At 43.9% G+C, this 2,319-nt stretch overlaps 1 pseudogene; it reads left to right on the plus strand.

Moving 5' to 3' along the window:
• Positions 1-874: 874 nt before the first annotated feature.
• On the plus strand, positions 875-2,064 carry LOC102870581 (annotated as a pseudogene).
• Positions 2,065-2,319: the final 255 nt, after the last annotated feature.

Here is a 2,319-nt window from a genome sequence, read left to right on the forward strand (position 1 = left end):
GGGGGGCATACATAGTCTTCACAATTGCTTGCTATGGGTGAGAGAGCCGAACGATGACTAGGAATGATAGAAGGAGAAGTAATGCCTTTGAGCTGTGGTGCTGGAGAAGAGTATTGGATATATCCTGAACTGCTAGCATAACAAACAGGTTCGTCCTAGAGAGGGTGAAGATAGCTTGCTCAAAGATTCTGAGTCTTTGTCTGACATACTTGGGCATGTTGCAAGGAGAGACTGGTCCTTGAAGAGGGACATCATGCTTGGAAAGGTAAAGGGATGGAAGAAGAGAGGGAGACCATCGATGAGATGGATTGATGCAGTGACTGGGGTAATGAGGGTAGATGTGTTGAAGACAGTAAAGTTGGCACAGGATAGAGCAGGTTTCAGGGCTGTTGTACATAGGGTCGCTATAAGTTGCAAGCGACTCGACAGCATGTAACAACAACAACAACATATAGGATTTACCATAGATGGCCAGTTTAGCATCAAGGTTAAAGGTTCTCATGTCCTAATATACACTCATCTATTATTATTCTCCATCTAGGTAAACCCTAAGTACAGGGACTGTAACCTTTACAAAAGAAAACATACCCACAAGAGGTAATCATGTGATTTACGACAAGTAAACTGTGTGATCTACTGCACTATGACTTAAGAAAGGAAGCATATAATTAGTTCTACTGTGTCGTTCTCCAGCATGAGAAGTGTTGCAAAAAGACACAGTAATGTCCACAGTAATGGCTGAGGCTACAGCCTTATAGAGGTCAGGGAAGCCCAGAAGAGGGAGTTTGGTAGCTCTGCATAGAGAGTTGCAGGGGCAGACCGCTAAGCTAGACCTTAGCCACTTAGAACAGCTAGCATTTATCAAATATGTATCATGTGCCAGGAGCGGGTTTATGTTCCAGATGAAAATAATACTATTTTGGGAAGAAATAACAATAAGCAAGTGTTTGAAGGCTTGACCACAGGTCTTCTGAAAGTTGGTGCTGTGGTTTCTGGTTTCCTAATTGCCAATCGGCCAGATGGAGCCAGTCAGCCAGCTTCCCCTAAAATATCAACACAGGAAGTGAAAATAAGCCCTAGCAGAGTGAAGTTTCTAACAGCAGAATTCAAGACCTCATCAGCTACATGGTGAACATAGGTCTGACAGACAAGCTGTGTGGTTGCTTCCTGTCGGTGCAAGGCCCTGTGAATGAAAATCCCAAGATGGCCACTTTGCTGCAGCATGCGGGACTCTGGTGCGGCATGTGCATGCTGTGTTTTACTGTCACTGGAAGGTCATGCAGCATTTTTTACAACAGTCGTCAGGATCCCAGGGGGCTGACAGCGGCTCTTTCACGCAACAGACCTCGCCAGCGTTCTGCATGTGTTGAACTATGTCCTTTCTCACGGCACCATTGTGGAAGCCAGTACAGCCAGTCACAAAGAGGGTTACTCCTAGAACACAGTCCAAATGGCCCTTCAGAGTTCACGTTTCTTCAATAGCTTTGCAGCTCTTGATCTGTCTGCTTTTCAGTCTATCACAGGGCCAGAGGGCTTGTCCTTTGCATTCCGGAGCATCATCAGCTCCCTGTTAGGCCACTGCAGCTAAGTCTCTTGTGAAAGCCTTCCCCATGAGGTCATCCATCGTCTGTGTGGGCTACTTCACAGTCAACCACCCAGATAACCAGATGATCATGCAGTCTGGCCGCCACCTCACACACACTGTTGTCGAAGCTTTGTCAGCTGCCTTTCCAGTATTTCAGGGACCCATGGCTGACAAAAGTGCTGTTCCCTTCACTTATCACCACTTGTTACAACAACCATCAGAACAAACTCATTCTGGAGCAGATGAGCTGTGTCTTACTAGTCACATTTATCCAGGATTTTGCACAGGCTCCAGGTCAGACAGATAACCAGTCTAATCAACTCAAAGGAAAATGCCTGGGTTCCCAAGACTGCCTTGAGCTGGCTGACAGTTTTCCTCAGCAGCCCCAAGAGGAAGCATGGCAATTTTTCTTGAAAAAGGAGAAAAAAATAAATGTTTGCTTGGGTCTGCATTTGAGTATGCTAATTAAATATCTTTAATTGTTTAAACAACCATCCTGTTCCCTAAGAAACTCATTTTCACATGTTTATATTATCTCTGCACTGTAGATATGGTATATACTTTGCACTATTTATAATGAATAAATGTAGATACTTTAATGTTCTACTTTGTTATCTTGCAAGTTGCATCTGTTTTATTTATGCACAATATTTTGGATTTTGGTCATTTCTGTCCAGTCATAATGTACATCTGGCATTTGTACTGAGTGAAATTAGAAAGTCTGTTTTGTTCTT

The sequence above is a fragment of the Elephantulus edwardii genome, unplaced genomic scaffold, assembly GCF_000299155.1.
Source record: "Elephantulus edwardii isolate Elephantulus edwardi_28Jun2011 unplaced genomic scaffold, EleEdw1.0 scaffold00128, whole genome shotgun sequence".
NCBI lineage: Eukaryota > Metazoa > Chordata > Mammalia > Macroscelidea > Macroscelididae > Elephantulus > Elephantulus edwardii.